The 20,497-nt window shown below is 36.3% G+C and overlaps 1 long non-coding RNA gene across 1 annotated transcript in view; it reads right to left on the bottom strand.

Annotated features, from left to right (window-relative positions):
* Window positions 1-11,622, bottom strand: part of LOC134761017 (uncharacterized) — a 49,071-nt gene extending 37,449 nt beyond the window's left edge. The window contains exon 1 of the long non-coding RNA XR_010139219.1: window positions 11,445-11,622. This is a non-coding gene — a long non-coding RNA (uncharacterized LOC134761017). The remainder of the gene's footprint in view (window positions 1-11,444) is intronic.
* Between the last annotated feature and the right edge of the window lie 8,875 nt (window positions 11,623-20,497).

Below are 20,497 nucleotides of genomic sequence, written 5' to 3'. Positions count from 1 at the left end.
GATTAGGCATTCTGTAATCCCATGGATGCAAATTTTGGCAGAAGCATTGCATGAAAAATCTATATTCAGATTGAATATCTACTCTAACAAGAAAAAAGAGCTTCCCTTTTTACGATGGAAATGGTACAATGTAATCAACTTCCCATCAAATAGCTAGCTATTTCTCTAAGAAATGATGCCATATTAGTGACTCATTGTTGGCCTCTGCTATTGGCAGATCGGACAGTCAACAGTGGCTGTAGCCAGGCAAATCTTGGTAAGTGGAAGTCCATACTGCTGAACTCATGCATAATCTCCATCCTTGCCACCATGGTTAGTTTGCTTATAAACCTATTAGGCAATGATAGAATGGCTAGGGTAAAAAACTGAGTGATATCTTTAGTACAAGTCTTCATATTCACTTGATTATCAAATTCCTCCTATGTTAAAGTCACCTGTAGCAAGCATTGACATAGGATACAAATATCTTTGTATTATTTGCCCCTCGATGGAGGTCTTTCTGCATATCTCTTCCTCTGACCTCCTGGGCACCAATTTTCCAATTGTGTTTCTCACAATTTTTTTGGCCTTCCAGTCAAACCATTGACCACAGCCAGTGAATCAGCATAGATAGGTACCTCTGGCCATTTCTTCTTCTAGGCAAAATTAACAGCCAGATATACTTCTTGAAGTTCTGCTCACTGGGTAGGTTTCCCTTTTCCTCTATCCTTCAGGGTTGTCCCAGAAAAAGGCTCTACTGCTACAACTGTCTGCTTCTAGGTGGTGCCTGCATACTGTGTATAACCATCTGTAAATAAGGCCCAAATTGTATCTCTCATAGTCAATTGGTAATACAGAACTCCTCATGAGGTCATAGGTGCAGGTTGGGAGAGATAATGTAATTTACCAGGAGCAGGGACTATGTGCATTAGGCCAGTTCCTCATATATCTTACTTGTGTCTTCAGGTACTGCTTGAGCTTTTCCATTTGGTAAGGGAGTGCTGCTGTGCCCACCCAACTTTAGTGTGGGGAGTCTCATGACACCCTGTTCATGATGAACAGCAAAGTTCAAAAGATAACTTGTCTTATGGTTAAGCATTTGACCTCTACTAAGGACCACTAGCAATTTAAAAGTTGTTTCTCAAAATGAGAGTAATTATCCATAAAGGATAGCACACAAGAGGAAGAATATGGTGCCTGCAGTGTCCAAGGGGGTTCAATAGATATTGTGCCTCTTTTCGGGTCAGTAGGGGCCAGATGCAACAACCTTAAGAAAACATATCTTAACATGTCTCCACATACCTGGAATCCTAGAAATTTCACTGAGGTAAAAGTTTCCTTAAATTTTAGTAGTATTTATTTCCCAGCATCTGGCAAATATTTTTTACCAACATTTCTAGAGTAGTTGCTACATCTTTTTCACTAGGTGTAGTCTCTCATAGAAGCAAAAGATAATCAAGGCTCCTGTGGGCTAGATTATGACATAGGGCTGGGAATTTGATATACCCCTGAGATGGGAGAATCAAAATGTATTGATGGCTTTCCATGCCCATGATGGTCTTTAAAACAAATATCGATTTTTAAAAAGCATTTTCCAGATAAATAGCATATCAGGTACCAAGCAATGTGATAATTTGTTCAAGCAACAAATCCACATTTGTACCAGCAGCTGCAATTTGAGTCACCACCAAATTAACTATGATAATCTACTGTCATTGTCCAACATACATCTAGTTTCTGCACAAGTCAAGTGGGTCAACTTAATGGGGATGTGGTGGAAATCACCACATTAACATCTTCAAGTACTTGATAGTAGCAATAATTTATGCAAGCCCTTCAGACATACGGTATTGCTTTCGTTTTAGTTTTACTATTTTTATAGAAAGAAGCTGTTCTAGCGACTTCCACTTAGCTTGTCCCACTATAATAGTACACACTTCACAGGTTAGAAAACTAATGCGGGGATTCTGCCAATTGCTGAGTATGTCAATTTCAATTTTGCATTCTGGAACTGAGGAAATGAACACAGGATATATTTAGAGACCCACTGTGCCTACTGTGAGATGCTCCTGAGCTAATACTCTATTGATCACCTGACCTCCATAAGCTCCTTCTCTGACTGGTGACCCACAGTGACAATTTGAGTCTCCTGGAATTAGGAAGTAATTAAATTACTAACTTAAATTAGTAATTTAAATTAAAATACTGCTTTGCCTTTTCTGTTCATATCTCTTCACACTCAGAGCAACATCACAATGAAAACAACATACATCAAATATGTAAGCATAAAACATATTCCATAAAATGCTTTATGGAAGTCTATATTGCTAAATATATATACTGGAGGAAAAGCTGAAGATAATAATTTGATGAGCTAAATCACTAATCAAGAAGTTTGAAAGTGAACAACAGAATAAAGGCAAACAATGCAGATGAAAGAATAATAAAGATAAAAGAACTAGCTATTGCGGTTCAATGTACACTATTGCCGTGATGGGTACACTAAAGTCCCAGACTTCACAATTATAGAATTAATTTGTATCGCCAAAAACCACTCGTACCACTAAAACTATTGAAATTTTAAAAAACATTAAAAAAGAAAAATTGAGAAAATTAAGAAAATCAAAAGTTGTCATTTTTTTCTTAAAAACATAAGAATGAAAAAATAGGTAAAATATTGGCATATGTTTAATATGTATGTTTGGTACATGAATGTCAGTTCATTTTTTTCATATTTTTATATTTGATATGTTTTATAACTATAAGTTTTAAGTGAGAAAAGGGAGACAGCGTAACTATTTTTCCTGTTCTTCTTTCTTTATTTTCAACAAATTAAAGTATTAAGAAAATAATGGAAATCTCAGGTATGCTATCCTCAATGAAAGGAGTGTTTCTGCATGAGGTTAGACAGAGACATGAGAAAGAGTATCTGACAGAATAATATAATTTAAATTAGTTTTCTTTATGTAATGAAAAATAATAATAACTTTATCACTCTATTCCTTTTTGTCTTTGTTGAGGAAAAATATATATTTTTTTTAATTTGGAAGATTGCATTGTTTACCAAGAACTGCTTTTCTGACTGGTTTGATGACTAATTATCCATTCTGTTCTAATATACTATACTGTACAGTCAGTTTATCTCCATTCTCCTGACCCCAATTGAAGCAGCTCAAATAAGGGAGACTCAATTCTAGTCCCAGGTCACTTTTCTTGATTTCAATTATAAATTTTCTTTATTATATTATTGTGAAAAATTAGGGTTAATTCATGCCGTGCGGGGGTGTTATTGTTAATTAAATTATTATCATCTGATGTTGTTTACATCTATTCATTGGAAAAAAAGTACAGAATCATTATTACATGTCTGACACTGCTAAACAGTCTGTCAGTGTTTCCTGTATGATATTTGACACAAGGAGACTAATCTAATTTTTCTTCGGCTAGAACAAAGTTTATTATTATTTTTTTAAAAACTTCAGTGTCCTTCCTTTCTTCCTTCCTTCTTTCCTTATTTATTTCTTCTTTGCAGGTTTTTCAAAGCATAGATAACCTAACACTGTCATTTATTACAGAGGAAAACTGAATATAAAGAAGTTTCATATCAAATACTGCCAGGAAGATAAATTTAATTACTAAAGTTTATAAGGCCCTGTTTTAATGTAGTTTCACTCATTCAAAGTGATATTATGTATTGTTTTATAATTTAAAAAATGTTTTTTCATATACTTTATCATTTCAATTCAGAGTGTTGTGAGGCAGATACATATCTCTATCACAAATGAGAACATTAATTTTCCATGCTTTAAAATGTATACATTTATATTGTTTTCAGTAGTAGAAGTAGGACTCAAGCCTCAGGGTTGCAATCTAGGTCCTGCATTTTACCCATAATACATTATTTTTCATGTGAGGGACCTTGGGCCCAGGGTGGAAGCAATGTTTATTGGAGGCTTCTGTCATGCCCTCAGTGATGTTTCCAGGTGAACCTTTATGTTACATAATGTATTTTAAGGGCTTTAAAGTTCTTTCTTGGTTTCTCTAAACCAAGAGACTTAAACTGTTAAGATTAAAACAATTTTAAGAAATATATGTACATTCTAAGACCATTTAAACAGAACATGAATGTCTGGAAAGTAAAAATCTTGGTCTTCACACCAATCATTCTTTCCTCTCTAATTTAATCATGGGTAGAAACTTCTGGTGTATCCTTCTAGAAATTTAATTTATCAATCAATCGTTCATTTATTTATTTATTTATTTTTGAGACATGGTCTCACTCTTGTCACCCAGGTTGGAGGGCAGTAGCACAATCTCGGCTCACTGCAATCTCTGCCTCCCAGGCTCAAGTGGTCCTCTCACCTCAGCCTCCTGAGTAACTGGGACCACAAGCATGCATCACCATGCCTGGCTAATTTTTTTGTATTTTTGGTAGAGATGGGGTTTCGCCATGTTGCCTAGGATGGTCTTGAATTCCTGAGCCCAGGTCATCCACCCACCTCAGCCTCCAAAAGTGTTGGGATTACAGGTGTGAGCCACTGTGCCTGACCTATCAATCTATTTTTTTAAATGCAGTAATTACTTAATGAGGACATGTTCTGAGAAATGCATCATTAGGCAATCTTCTTGTTGTGTGAACATCATAGACTGTATTTACACAACCTGGATGTGTATTTACACAACAAGGATGGATACACCCTTGGCTATATGGTATAGCCTGTTGCTCCTAGACTACAAACCTCTACAGAACACTGTGTACTGAATATTATATACTGAATACTGTAGACAATCATAAAACAATTGCATTTGTGCATTCAAACATATCTAAACATAGAAAAGGTACAGTAAATATATAGTATGAAAGAAAAAAAAAGGTATGCCTGTTAGGGTATGTACTATGAATGGAGCTTGAAGGACTCAAGGTGAGTCAGAGTGACTGGTTAGTGAATGTGAAATCCTCAGACATTACTGTATACAACTGTAGACTTTATAAATTAGTGTTTATAAAGTTTTATAAATTTAGGCTACACTAAATTTATAAAAATATTTTTTATTTTTTCAATAATAAATTAACATTTGCTTACTATAACTATTTTGCTTTATAACCTTTTAACATTTTTGAAATTTTGGATTCTTTTTTTATTATTTTTTTTCCTTTATTATTATTATTATTATTATACTTTAGACTCTATGGTACATGTGCGCAACGTGCAAGTAAGTTACATATGTATACATGTGTCATGCTGGTGTGCTGCACCCACCAACTCGTCATCTAGCATTAGGTATATCTCCCAATGCTATCCCTCCCCCCTCCCCCCACCCCACAACAGTCCCCGAAGTGTGATGTTCCCCTTCCTGTGTCCATGTGTTCCCATTGTTCAATTCCCACCTATGAGTGAGAATATGCGGTGTTTGGTTTTTTGTTCTTGCGATAGTTTACTGAGAATGATGATTTCCAGTTTCATCCATGTCCCTACAAAGGACATGAACTCATCATTTTTTATGGCTGCATAGAATTCCATGGTGTATATGTGCCACATTTTCTTAATCCAGTCTATCATTGTTGGACATTTCGGTTGGTTCCAAGTCTTTGCTATTGTGAATAATGCTGCAATAAACATACGTGTGCATGTGTCTTTATAGCAGCATGATTTATAGTCCTTTGGGTATATACCCAGTAATAGGATGGCTGGGTCAAATGGAATTTCTAGTTCTAGATCCCTGAGGAATCGCCACACTGACTTCCACAAGGGTTGAACTAGTTTACAGTCCCACCAACAGTGTAAAAGTGTTCCTATTTCTCCACATCCTCTCCAGCACCTGCTGTTTCCTGACTTTTTAATGATTGCCATTCTAACTGGTGTGAGATGGTATCTCGTGGTTTTGATTTGCATTTCTCTGATGGCCAATGATGGTGAGCATTTTTTCATGTGTTTTTTGGCTGCATAAATGTCTTCTTTTGAGAAGTGTCTGTTCATGTCCTTTGCCCACTTTTTGATGGGGTGGTTTGTTTTTTTCTTGTAAATTTGTTTGAGTTCATTGTAGATTCTGGATATTAGCCCTTTGTCAGATGAGTAGGTTGCGAAAATTTTCTCCCATTTTGTAGGTTGCCTGTTCACTCTGATGGTAGTTTCCTTTGCTGTGCAGAGAGGGCATCCCTGTCTTGTGCCAGTTTTCAAAGGGAATGCTTCCAGTTTTTGCCTATTCAGTATGATATTGGCTGTTGGTTTGTCATAGATAGCTCTTATTATTTTGAGATACGTCCCATCAATACCTAATTTATTGAGAGTTTTTAGCATGAAGGGTTGTTGAATTTTGTCAAAGGCCTTTTCTGCATCTATTGAGATAATCATGTGGTTTTTGTCTTTGGTTCTGTTTATATGCTGGATTACATTTATTGATTTGCATATATTGAACCAGCCTTGCATCCCAGGGATGAAGCCCACTTGATCATGGTGGATAAGCTTTTTGATGTGCTGCTGGATTCTGTTTGCCAGAATTTTATTGAGGATTTTTGCATCAATGTTCAACATGCCCTCTCTCACCACTTCTATTCAACATAGTGTTGGAAGTTCTGGCAAGGACAATTAGGCAAGAGAAGGAAATCAAGGGTATTCAATTAGGAAAAGAGGAAGTCAAATTGGCCCTGTTTGCAGATGACATGATTGTATATCTAGAAAACCCCATTGTCTCAGCCCAAAATCTCCTTAAGCTGATAAGCAACTTCAGCAAAGTCTCAGGATACAAAATCAATGTACAAAAATCACAAGCATTCTTATACATCAATAACAGACAAACAGAGAGCCAAATCATGAGTGAACTCCCATTCACAATTGCTTCAAAGAGAACAAAATACCTAGGAATCCAACTTACAAGGGATGTGAAGGACCTCTTCAAGGAGAACTACAAACCACTGCTCAAGGAAATAAAAGAGGATACAAACAAATGGAAGAACATTCCATGCTCATGGGTAGGAAGAATCAATATTGTGAAAATGGCCATACTGCCCAAGGTAATTTACAGATTCAATGCCATCCCCATCAAGTTACCAATGACTTTCTTCACAGAATTGGAAAAAACTACTTTAAAGTTCATATGGAACCAAAAAAGAGCCCGCATCGCCAAGTCAATCCTAAGCCAAAAGAACAAAGCTGGAGGCATCACACTACCTGACTTCAAACTATACTACAAGGCTACAGTAACCAAAACAGCATGGTACTGGTACCAAAACAGATATAGATCAATGGAACAGAACAGAGCCCTCAGAAATAATGCCACATATCTACAACTATCTGATCTTTGACAAACCTGACAAAAACAAGAAATAGGGAAAGGATTCCCTATTTAATAAATGGTGCTGGGAAAACTGGCTAGCCATATGTAGAAAGCTGAAACTGGATCCCTTCCTTACACCTTATACAAAAATCAATTCAAGATGGATTAAAGACTTAAATGTTAGACCTAAAACCATAAAAACCCTAGAAGAAAACCTAGGCAATACCATTCAGGACATAGGCATGGGCAAGGACTTCATGTCTGATTCTTTTTAAATAATACTTAGCTTAAAACAGACATTACTATGCTGTACAAAAAATATTTTCTTTCTTTATATCCTTATTCTATAAGCCTTCTTCTAATTTATTTTATTTTTTACTGCATTAAAAATTAAGACAGAAACACGCAGATTAGCCTATGCATATACTGGGTCACTATCATCAATATCACTGTCTTCCACCTCCACATGTTGTCCCACTGAGTGGTCTTCAGGATCAGTAACACACATGGAGCTGTCATCTCCTATGATAACAATGCCTTCTTCTGGAATATCTTCTTTAGGATCTGCCTGAGACTGTTTTACATTTAACTTGTATTTTATAAGTAAAAGAAATATACTCCAACGTAACAATAAAGGTGTAGTGTAGTAAATACCTAAATCAATCAGTAGCACAGTCATTTATTATCATTATCAAATATTATGTACTGGACATAATTGTATGTGTTATCCTTCTATATGACTGGCAGGACAGTAAGTTTGTTACACCAGCATCACCACAAACTGTGAGTAATGCCCTGTGCTACAGCATTATGAAAGCTACAACTGTCACTAGGAAATAGAATTTTTTCAATTCGATCATAATCTTATGGGACTACCACTGTATATGCAGCCTGTTATTGTTAGTCAGAGCCTGACTGCATTTTTATCACATGTGTGTGAATGTGTATCTGTACGTGTGTGCTTAGCATGAATGTACTTATTACATGTTATTTTTATAAAAGAGGCCGTATATGCATGCTGTTTTTTACCTTATTTCTTTCAATTAATATATTTTGAAGACAGTTTCATATTGGGCTGTGGTTTGTGAGGTCAATATCAAATCACCATTATGGCTTGACTTGCTCTGGCCTTGGTCCTCCTTATTGTTTTCTGCAGAATCATCTAATGTTGTTATTTGTAGGTTCTTTCTAAGACTTTTCACTCTGGGGATCAAGGATGAGTTCTCCCCAATATGGCCCCTACTGCATCCGTGGTTCCATGTGTTTGTAGAGTCATCTGTGTATACTTTATATCCCAGAGGAGGGTTTTTCCTTAGGTCTTCAGTGGTAAATTTCATATTTCTTGTCCCAATTGTTTAATATGACTAAGGGTCATATTAAACCTTGGGCAAAGGAGCCATTGCTAGATGCTATGGACTGATTTGTGTTCCTCGAAAATCCATGTGTTGAAGCCTTAATCTCCAATATGACTCTATCTAAAGATAGGGTCTTCAGGAAGCAATTACATTTCAATGAGCTAATAAAAGTGGGGCCTTCAGTCAATAGGACTGTGGCCTCATAAGAACACCTCTCTCTTTCTCTGAAAATACAGCAAGAAGGTAGCCAAATACATGCCAGAACAGATCCCACAATAGGAAATTGATTGAATGTCACTTTGATCTTCAACTTCTATCTTGTAGAACTGTGAAAAAATAAATATTTGTTGTTTCACTCACTTAGTCTATGATATTTTCTTATGGCAGCCTAAGCTGACTGGGGACTGGGTTGCTGCTGTAACAAATACTTAGAAATGTGGAAATGGTTTTAGAACTGGGTAATGGGTAGAAGCTAGAAGACTTTTGAGGCATATACAGGAAATACGAATGTTAAGAGTAATTCCAGTGAGGCCCCAGAAGAAAATAAAAAACATGTTATTGGAAGCTGAAGTAAAGGTGATCCTTGTTATAAAGCAGTAAAGAACTTGGCTTAACTGTGTTCTAATATTTCGTGGAAAGTACAACTTGTGAGCAATGAAATTAGAAATTCTAAATAAAGTGTTGATGAGTGCCTTTATTTTTCCTGACAGAGTAAAATGTGAAAGGAGAGTGATGAGTTGAAAAAAAAATATTACTCAAAAAGGAGCCCGAAGTTGGAAATTTGGAAAATTACCAGCCTATCCATATTCCAAAGTGTGAGAAAGTTTATTCAGAAGAAAAAAACAAGGGTGTGGCTGGAAAAATCATTTGACAGAGATGATGGATATGATTAATGAAGTAATCAGCTATCTCAGCTGAAGCTAGGAACATAGATGGGATTATACCAGCAAATATGTTACCACTCTAAAATAAGGAGAACAGAGAAAATAGATCAGAATGAAGGAAGGCTGCCATACTTTTCGGATTCTACAAAACTGGGACATAGAACTATTTGGCTTTAAGCCTGAACTATTCTTCAAGGAGAGGGAAGAATGACCCAGAAAGAAATTTGGAGATCATCAGGGCTCTCATTCTCACCCCAGGAGGCAAGGCTGTTTCTTCCTCAGTTTCAAAGGGTAAGGCTACCTCTTTGCATTCAGTAAGCTAGAACTACTATACTTAGTGCCTCGGGGGCAGAGTATCTTTGCAAAGAGCCACGTGGCTAGGGCCCTTTCAGAGAGCTGAATGGGTAAGCTTGTCCCCAAAAAGCTCTGTGGTTGGTGTTGTCACCCATGGTCCTGGAGAGCAGAATATCAAACCAGAGGGGATTATTCTAGAGTCTAAGATCTAAAATTTGCCTTTATTGGTTTTAGACTTGCTTGTGACCCACCAGTCCTTTTTTTCTTTTAATTTCTCCCTTTTGGAATAGGAATGTCTTTCCTATACCTGTCCTACCACTGTATTTTGGAAGCATATAACTTGTCTGGTTTCACAGTTTTGTAGCTGGAGAGGAATTCTGTCTCAAGAATAATTATACCTGAGGCTCACCTTTATCTAATTCAATGATAGTTGGATTAAACCTTTTGAACTTAGAGTTGATGTTGAAATCAGTTAAGACTTTGCAGGCAGTTGGGATAGAATTAATGCATTTTGCATCCAAGAAGGACATGAATTTGGACTGGAATGCAGAAGCAGAAAGCTATGAGTTGAATTGTGTCTCCTGCCTCAAGTTTATATGTTGAAGGCCTAAATGTAACTGTGTCTGTAGATAAAGTATTCAGGAAGTAAATAAAGTAAGAGGAGATTATAACAGTGGGGCCCTAAGACTATGGCCTTATGAAAATTATTGGTAGTATGTACAATGAAGTTGCAATAATGAGGCAAGAAGTTAAAAAAGTACTTTGCTATGGTAGCTCACGCCTGTAATCCAGCACTTTGGGAAGCCGGGGTGGACACATACCTGAGGTCAGGAGTTCAAGACCAGCCTGGCCAACATGGAGAAACCCTGTCTCTACTAAAAATACAAAAATTAGCTGGGTGTGGTGGCACGTGCCTGTAGTCTTAGCTACTCGAGAGGATGAGGCAGGAGAATAGCTTGAACCTGGGAGGCAGAGGTTGCAGTGAGCCAAGATCGTGTTATTGCACTACTGGTCTGAGCGACAGACCAAGACTCCATCTCAAAAAAATAAAAATAAAAAATAAAGTACTATGCTAAAAATAAAGTTTATTCGGGAACTAAAATTTACAAATCCTTGTTTGTAAGGAGATAGTTCCCTTTATCTTAATCATATTCATCTTAGTAGCACTGAAGTGGCCATTTCTCTACCAGGAATACTCAGATATTTTCAATACATACTCCTACTAGTAGTGGAAAATGAAGCCACATCCCAATAGTTCTAGGGAAAAAGCTAGATGTGTAAGTAGCTTATGTGAGGTGGAAGCTAAAATCCTAGCTTGTTTATTTTAATGTATATGCAATTCTCATTCTCCTTCTTAATATGTCTGCATTTGTTTTTACATGAAATAACATTTAAATTTACTTATAATGGGATAAAATTGGTGCCTCTAACAGATAGAAAAATATGCTGTGTTTATCCTGTACTTTATATGTGGCTTTCCCTTGCTACTATCCATCTGCAGCATAATGTTGTGTATCTCTTGGAGGCATGCATTCTGGCTCAAGAAGTCTTGTAAAGGAATTCCAACAGGCTTAGAGGAAAAGAAAGCCTTTTCTTTGCAGAGAAGGACATTTTACTGGCATCTTACAAAACTAAAATACAAAATAGATTACACTACCTTTCTAGATTCTTGCCAGAGATAGTTCTTCAAAATTTTCCATTCTTCTGACTTTTCTCCTAGTGCAGCAGTCACAATGATGGAGCTTGAATTTAAACAACAACCCCCTGAGACAAAGCACTGCTTGAGAGGGGTGGAATGAAAAGAACTGAAACACAGAAATTATCTGAAGCCCTGGAGCTGCTGCTACTTGTCTGAATCAGTTTCCAAGCACAGACATGGGCAGAAAGGTCTTTTGTCATTTGAACAAGAGCCAGAAAGTAAGTTGGCTTCAATTGTACTAATGCCATTCATCTGTTTCGAAAGTTCCACTTTTCAGTGGCTTTTCAGTATTGATGTGCTGATGTGTATGCACAGGATTTAATGTGATCAGAAGGACTGGAATGATTTGCTCAAGCAGTGCAATGTGTATTCTTTGTCATTGTATAACCTTCACTCAGTGTCTATATCCTGGAAATGCGATACTGCAAATATTCCTCACAGAAAATTATTCACAGTACTATAGTGCATACTCATCTATTTCAGTTACATCTAGCTTATAAAAACTGCCTGACATTTTTCAAAACTAAAAATGATGACAATTTAACACAGTTAATTTTTTATTCGTTATGGCAGAAAATAGGTAATGTCTCAGTGTGCTGAGGGAAATGTGTATTGTTGTGTTGTGATGATTATAAGTTGTGAAGTCCTTGTAATTCTCTTTCTAACCTTGAGCGTGATAAGCATTTGGTATCAAAACTAGATAGGCTACAGAGAATTCTCAGTCATGCTAGGAAAATTTTCTCTCTTTGTTCCTGGTTCTCAAATTTAAAGGTTGCATCAGGGTGAGGAATGAGGAGCAACTTATTTTGCAGAGAAGTTAGAACATCTAGACACAACATGTATGCAACTATCCATTCAACCATACATTCTTCCATCCATCCATGATTCCATTAATTTATTTTTTCATATTAAACAGTTTATTGAGGCCAGAAAGAATTACTCCTTCTCTCTCACATAATATAAACAACTTTCCAGGCTAATTCCTGACTTTAAGAACCACAGACATGAAGACCTTCTAGGTGTCTAGACTTTTTTTTAAGCAAAAGTAAAATCTGTAAAATCACTAAAAATTGATAGAACTGATTTATTTTATTTTATTTTATTTTGAGACAGAGTCTCCCTCTGTCACCCAAGCTGGAGTGCAGTGGTGTGATCTTGGGTCACTGCAGCTCCGCCTCCCAGGTTCAAGCAATTCTTCTGCCTCAGCCTCCTGAGTAGCTAGGATTACAGATGCATGCTACCATGCCTGGCTGATTTTTCCATTTTTAGTAGAAATGGGGTTTCACAATGTTGGCCAGGCTGGTCTCGAACTCCTGACCTCAGATGATCTACCCACCTCGGCCTCCCAAATTGCTGGGATTACAGGTATGAGCCACCGCGCCCAGCCGACAGAACTGAATTTTAAAAATAAAACAAAAATGGTATCTTAAAATATATTTGCAATGAAATGCAAAAACCAAACCTAAACCAAAACCAACCATTACAAAACTAAGTACATTTTAAAGAGAATTATTTTGGGAATTGTGTATGTATGCATCATGTATTCTATACTTAACAGTGGTTGTTGAACTGTTCCCTTGAAACAGTGATGTTAGGCCAGCTGGAATAAAGTTACTGATTCTTAAAATCATAATTTTCATACTTTTTCAATGATGTGAATTATTTATTACCAGTACACAAGGAGATAAATGCAGAAATTAAGAATAACAGTTGGAAATTTTGGTGGCAAAGTAATTTAATGTTCATTTAACCTAGTAATAAAACTGACTGGGGTTTGCATTTTATGTATCTTTATTTGTATTTAATTTTTCTAATTATTAATTTATATTTTATTTTACTAAAATATCAGTCCATGGTGGACTGGGGATAAAACAAAACAAAGCAATGATAATATGAACAAAAACTACCTTCATCACATTAGTTTGAAGAGCATTGTTCTAAAATTCTCTTGATTAATTTGAAGTTTAGGAAACAAAAGTATATTTTCCAGAACTTCACGTTTTCATGGCACAAGCTCATAGTCATTCAGAATAATGATTTATTTCCATGCAAGGCCAAAGGTAAAAGTGCCTCCTCTAATATGATCTTAGCTTTAATCACATTTCATATATTCACTTAACAAAGACTACTTAATTTTCTTGTTTTAAATAATTTTACATAAAGAGAATAGTTATTTAAAAGCCATTTTCTTCTCACAAAGTATACCTGACCTTGAATTGACATTACACCACAGCCTATAAGCCATAATGATGCTACATTTTAATAAAAAATATCTTCCACACTTCCTGACAAAGTAACAAAATCCTTGCTGATACTCATGACACATTGTCTCTGTGATGATGCCAATGAGGGGGGGTTGCCTGGTTAAAACTGCAGAAAAATCTGCCATTAGCAACTCACTTCTTTGGGTGATAGTGTCCCCAAAGGCTGCTCCACTCACCTGCCATCAAAGCTGTCTGAGGGCCTGCCAAAGCTTTGTCATATATGGGGTGCAGAGAGCCTGAGTCCCCCAGGAACCTCTGGGATTTCAAACCAACACTCCCTGCTGATCTATTAGGAGTAGAACCTCACAGTCCTCATTGAATTCACACAAGGTCACCTCACAAATAAGTCTGTTGCCCAAGACCATGTAGGATGACCATTTTTCAGCCTGAATGTGGAGTGTTTCACCCAGAGAAGTCAGCACTTTTCTAACAAGACTTAATGAGAGTGTCAGTTGAAGGAAGGTGATTGAAGATTGTACTTTAGCCATGATTGTGCTGGAGTAGCTGTTTGAAGTTCAAGGTACAACCATCCCATTCCTATCTTCTTCCTGTCCTGTAGAGATCTTCAAAGGGGAAGACCCCTTTGAAATTTGTGAAAGTTCTCCTATATGATCAGCTGAATGGGGTGTAGGACAATATAAAAGATAGGACATCATCAGAAAATAGCAAGTAGGTAATAAAACCAACACAATACTGTTCTCCATGCTTTTCCCACTAATATGGACTGACCTGTGTCTGCCCAAAATTTATGTGTTGAAGCCCTAATCCTCAGTGCTTCATAATGTGATTCTATTTGGAGACAGGAACTTTAAATAGGCAATTATTATTTTGTATTATACTTTAAGTTCTGGGATAAATGTGCAGAATGTGCAGGTTTGTTACATAGGTATACATGTGCCATGGTGGTTTGTTGCACCCATCAACCCATTATCTACATTTTGTATTTCTCCTAATGCTATCCCTCCCCTAGCCCCCCAACCCCCGATAGGCCCTGGTGTGTGATGTTCCCTCCCTGTGTCCATGGGTTCTCATTGTTCAAGTCCCACTTATGAGTGAGAACATGCAGTGTTTGGTTTTCTGTGCCTGTGTTAGTTTGCTGAGAATGGTGGTTTCCAGCTTCATCCATGTCCCTGCAAAGGATTCATCCTTTTTTATGGTTTCATAGTATTCCATGGTGTAAGAACTTAAACAAATTTACAAGAAAAAGCCAAACAACCCCATCAAAAAGTTGGCAAAGGATATAAACAGACACTTCTCAAAAGAAGACATTTATGCGGCCAACAAACATATGAAAAAAAGCTCATCATCACTGGTCATTAGAGAAATGCAAATCAAAACCACAATGAGATACCATCTCACACCAGTTAGAATGGCAATCATTAAAAAGTCAGGAAACAACAGATGCTGGAGAGGATGTGGAGAAATAGGAACACTTGTACCTGTTGGTAGGAGTGTAAATTAGTTCAACCATTGTGGAAGACAGTGTGGCAATTCTTCAAGGATCCAGAACCAGAAATACCATTTGACCCAGCAATTCCATTACTGGATATATACCCCCCAAATTATAAAACATTCTACTATAAAGACATGTGCACACGTATGTTTATTGCAGCACTGTTCACAATAGCAAAGACTTAAATAGGTAATTAAAGTGAAGAACTTAGGATGTGCCCTCATCTGATGTAACTGGTGTCCTAGTAAAAGGATGTTATTATTGGAGTGGAGAAATCATTTCACTGTGCATGTGTATAACAAAACATCATATTGTACACCTTAAATATGGATATCAACTGTTAATTAATTATTTTTTAGAAGAGGAGATTATGACACAAGGAGATACTCTGCTTGCAGAGAGGAAAGACCATGTGAGAACACAGTGAGAAGCAGCTATCTGCAAGCCCAGGACAGAGGCCTCAGAAGAAACCAAACCTAGCAACATCTTGATCTTGGCTCTTTAGCCTTCAGAGATGTGAGAAATAAATTTCTGTTTTTTAAGCTGCCAATTCTGTAGTATGTCGTTATAGCAGCATCAGCAAATTAATACACCTACTTATGGTAATTGCAAATGAAACCATGCTTTATTTTTGTGACTCACGTTGTTTGATCTGAAGGATGAACAAAATATAAACACAAGAATGAGGATGTAAATATATGAGTACACGTGCAATGTGAATCTTAGTTACCCTAAGGGGCTGCCTTTGGCCTTCACCCATGTCTTACCTTGTGAATGACCACATACTAAGAAATGGTTTATAGTAACAGAAATGGTTTATGAGGATTTTTCTTTGTGAGTGGCGGTGAATAGAGAGGAGTTTAAAACTCCTGCAGTTTATGTCAGCAGTTGCAATCTGAACAGAGCATAAAAGATGGCTCAATGTGTCATCAACGTAAAGGGCCACACTTCTTGTTTAAACGGTCTTTCCATTTCCATATTTAGGTTGCTAGTATTTTTTTCCTCATTTTCACTTTTGAACAATCAAAAAATGCATCACAGTTATTATGACAAAAAAAGAAAATCAATTTATGTAGGCTTCAGAGGCCATTTATATATTCATCTACTTATTCATTCAAACAATATTTGTTTAGTACCTACTATGTGCTGAGAATTATGGTGATTCCTGGAAACATGGTTCATGTCATTATGAAGTTAACTTTCTGAAGTGTCTCAGAGGGATATGGGAGTTGAGGAGTGAAGAACTGGTAAGTAATCCATTGAGTAAATACAATTATAATAGATTCTCTAGGAAGAGAATACTGGATGAGAGGCTTTTTATAGAAGATCTAAATAATGAGAATAAAAAGCCATGTGAAGAGCTAAGGGAAGACAGCTCCAGTGACGGCAGACATAAAAGGAACATGATTCAGCTGGATATGCTCAAGGAATAGAAGTGAGAATAATGTATCTGAAATGGAGAAGATGGAGAATGATGAAAGATAGGGTCAGCCATGTCAGACATAGCCATATTGTTTGTAGTTGTTCTAAAAGCATTTTGCAAGCCATTGAAGAGTTTTATGGAAGCAGGTTAATAGGTTAATTTAATTTTTAAATAACTTTTTAATTTCACAAATATTCATGACATACTGTCTTGTGGTGATGCTTGTGAGGGGTCTGCCCGGTTAAAACTGTAGAAAAATCTTCCATGAAAAGCCTAGTCACATAGAAGGGCCAAGAGTAAATGATGAGCTGTTTAAATACGTACAGTTAACCATTCCTTGAACATCTGCTTTGTATGAAGCCTGTAGTAAGTTATCTGCAGAATTCATTTGAGAAAAATACAACTTGCTGTTCTCAAGGAAATTCCAGTCTCTCTAGGGAAGATGGAAATATGCAAATCACTATTGTTTTGATTTGAGAAATAAAGTTATAAATAGTTTGGGTAATTTTTTTTTCAACTGAAACAAGGTATCTGTCTAACTCAGATGGGTAATTTCTTATTTTATCATCAATAATTAACTTATTTATGTATTTTCTTGTCTCTTTTACTATATTTTTACAGTATTATATTATCAGTTCCATGGTGATTACAATTTATATCTAATTTTAAATACTCTATTTTGGATTAACACCAACTTAGTAGTATATGAAGTCTGTATAGGTCCACTCCAACTCTACTCCTTTGTGATACTGTTGTACACAAGTTACATCTTTATACATTATATGGCCATCAACACAGATTTATAGTTATTGCTTTTGCAGTTGTTGTTAAAATCAGATAGGATTTTTAAAAAGAGTAACAAATAAAAATAAATTTCTATGTCTTTTATATTTACCTTTTCCAGTTCTCCTTATTTTTTCATATAGATTCAAATTATTCTTTAAGGGCAGAACGTGCAGGTTTGTTACATAGATATACATTGCCATGGTGGTTTGCTGCACCTATCAACCCATCATCAGATGGGTAATTTTTCAGTTGCTTTCTCTGGTTCTTCAGGGCATTTATTATTTTCTTTTATTTAGAAAATAGTATAAAAGTAGGCATATAGACCATGGGACAGAATAGAGAACCCAGAAATAAAACCAAATACATACGGCCAACTGATCTTTGACAAAGCATACAACAATATAAATCGGGGAATAGACACTCTATTTAATAAAGGTGCTGGGAAAACTGGCAAGCCACATATAGAAGAATGAAACTGGATGCATGTCTTTTACCTTATGAAAAAATCAACTCAAGATGTATCAAAGACTTAAATCTAACACCTGAAACCATAAAAATTCTAGAACACAACATTGGAAAAACTCTTCTAGACATTAGCCTAGGCAAAGAATTCATGACTAAGACCCCAAAAACAAATGTAACAAAAACAAAAATAAACAAATGGGACCTAATTATACTAGAAAGCTTCTACACAGCAAAATAAATAATAATCAAAGTAAACAGAAAACCCACAGTATGGGAGAAAATTTTGCAGACTATGCACCTGACAAAGGAATAGTGTCCAGAATCCATGAGGAACTTAAAGAAATCAGCAAGAAAAAAAACCAAATCATCCCATCAAAGAGCGGGGAAAGGACATGAAGAGACATTTATCAAAATAAGATATACAAATGGCCAAGAAACATATGAAAAAATGCTCAACATCACTAATCAGGGAAATGCAAATTAAAACCTCCTCTTACTCCTGCAAGAATGGTCATTTTTAAAAAGTCAAAAAACAATAGATGTGGGCATGGATGTGGGGAAAAGGGGATGCTTATACATTGCTGGTGTGGTGGGAATGTCAATTAGTACAACCTCCATGAAAAACAGTATAGAGAATCCTTAAAGAAATAAAAATAGATCTGCCATTCAATCCAGCAACCCCATTACTGGGTAGCTCCCTAAGGAAAATAAGTCATTATATGAAAAAGACACCTGCACGTGTGTGTTTATAGTAGCACAATTTACAATTTTAAAGATGTGAAACCAACCTAAGTGCCCATTGTCTAATGAGTGGATGAATACAGTTTTGTATAAATACACCATGGAATACAACTCAGCCACAAAAAGGAATGAAATAATGTCTTTTGCACCAACTTGGATGGAGGTGGAGGTCATTATTCTAAGTGAAGTAACTCAGGAGTGGAAAACCAAAAATCTGTATGTTCTCCCTCACAAGTGGGAGCTAAGCTATGAGAACCCAAAGGCACACAGAGCGATATAATAAACTTTAGAGACATAGAAGTGGGAGGGTGGGAGGAAGGCTAGACTACATATTAGGTACAATATACACTACTCAGGTGATGGGTGCACTAAAATTTCAGAATTCACCACTATAAAATTCATTCACACAACAAAAAAACACTTGTAACTCTGAAAACTATTGAAATAAAACTTAAAATAAATAAACATTTTATTGTGTATATTTGACGTTTATAATGAAGACATTAAAAGGGATCAATAGATATATAAAAAGATGCTCAACGTCGGTAATCATCAGGGAGATGCAAATTAAAGCTACTGAGATATCACCACGCAGCTTTTAGGATGGCTATTATCAGAAAGACAAGAGACAACAAATGTTGATGAAGATTTGAAGAAAAGGGAAACCTAGTACACTGTTTGTAAGAAGGTAGATTTGTGTAGTCCTTATGGAAACCAGTACGAAGTTTAATAAATAAATTAAAAATAGGCTGGTTGTGGTGGCTTATGCCTGTAATCCCAGCACTTTGGGAGGCCGAGGCAGGCGGATCATTTAAGGCCAGGAGTTCAAGACCAGCATGGCTAACATGGTGAAACTCCGTCTCTACTAAAAGTACAAAAATTAGCCTGGTGTGGTGGTGCTCGCCTATAGTCCCAGCTACTCAAGCAGCTGAGGTGGGAGAATTGCTTGAACCAGGGAGGTGGGAGTTACTGTGAGCTGAGTTCGCACCACTGCACTCCAGCCTGGGAGACAGATCTAGACTCTGTCTCAAAACAAACAAACAAAGAAACAAACAAAAAAACTAACATATGACCTAGGATATATATTCTTGATCAATCACTGGTAATGTGTGGTAGGCTCAGAGGGGTAAATAGGTTGATATAGTTAGAAAGACTGTAAAATAAAAGACCTTGGACACACTCAGGAACCCAGCAGAGATGGGGATCATTGCTTTCCAGAAGGATGAGTCATCTAATGTGTGAGAAAAAAAAGCTAGGGCTACACAGGCATGTCAAACTTCTCTATACAAGTGAGTCCATGCTAAAGGAAAAGGCTAATTAATTGTAGGTTTCTTTCAGTTAGTTTATTCCAGCTGATTAATCTATCCTTAGTTACATAGCAGTTTAACAGACTTATTAAATACCATTCACAGTAACAAGAGTTCTAAGAAAGGTGTGTGTATTACACAAACACAAGGAGAATTAACTGTAAAACATGAAATAAAATAGCTACCATCTTGATTGACAAAAAGAGGTGGGAGGATGACATTTCAGAGAGAAGGGCTCTATGATCATTGACATATGTAGAAAAACATATTCAAAATATGCATTAGGGGCTGGAGTAAAAAGTGTATAAACAAAAATAATACATGACATTTATAAAGAGCACATTATAATCCTCAGATACTATATTTTATATATATTATCCTATTTAGCCTTTAGAGAAACATAAGTGGGTAGTTAATATTATAACCTCACTTTACAGAGGAGATAACTAAGATTAATAAAATTTATATAATTTGCTCAGCTTTTCAACAAAGCTCTAAAAGAATTGTACACCAATGTTGAGGAATTTGAACTGCATTCAGTACTACCCAGGGAGCAATTAAAAGTTTCAGGT

This window comes from Pongo abelii, chromosome 2 (genome assembly GCF_028885655.2).
Source record: "Pongo abelii isolate AG06213 chromosome 2, NHGRI_mPonAbe1-v2.0_pri, whole genome shotgun sequence".
NCBI classification, from domain to species: Eukaryota; Metazoa; Chordata; class Mammalia; order Primates; family Hominidae; genus Pongo; species Pongo abelii.
This window is presented reverse-complemented; position numbering and strand designations above follow the sequence as displayed.